The sequence below is a fragment of the Nicotiana attenuata genome, chromosome 10 (assembly GCF_001879085.1).
Source record: "Nicotiana attenuata strain UT chromosome 10, NIATTr2, whole genome shotgun sequence".
Taxonomy (NCBI): domain Eukaryota; kingdom Viridiplantae; phylum Streptophyta; class Magnoliopsida; order Solanales; family Solanaceae; genus Nicotiana; species Nicotiana attenuata.
This window is the reverse complement of record NC_031998.1, coordinates 2,041,444-2,041,915: the sequence shown is the minus strand read 5'-3', so window position 1 is coordinate 2,041,915 and position 472 is coordinate 2,041,444.

Here is a 472-nt window from a genome sequence, read left to right as displayed (position 1 = left end):
GCACAATAATTGGTGGCAGATCCAAAAAATAGCCAAAGCATGTTTTCTTAAACAGTCGAAGTTGCCTCTTTGATAAATTCGCTTTCAATTGATGAATAACATGGCAGTTGGTATCCCAATCAACCTATGGTTTATAATCTAAGTCCATAGGTACAAGAAAATCCCAACACTGCAAAACATGTTCATATAAAATAATTTCAGAAATAGAATTCACTTAAAATGCAACTAAACCAATTAAAAATATTACAACTACCATACGATACCAACACGACATATAACTATACCAGCAGGGTATACAATTCTACTGACTAATTTCCGGCAACTACAAATGACTATACTACTATTACATAGCAGATAGGAATAAAGAGAAAAAGCAAAAAGGAATGCAGCTATAAAGTATTTTCAAGATACTGTACGATACTACTATTATTAAAGGAAAAACAAATAGCGAAGATAGCTAAAAAAGGATCCA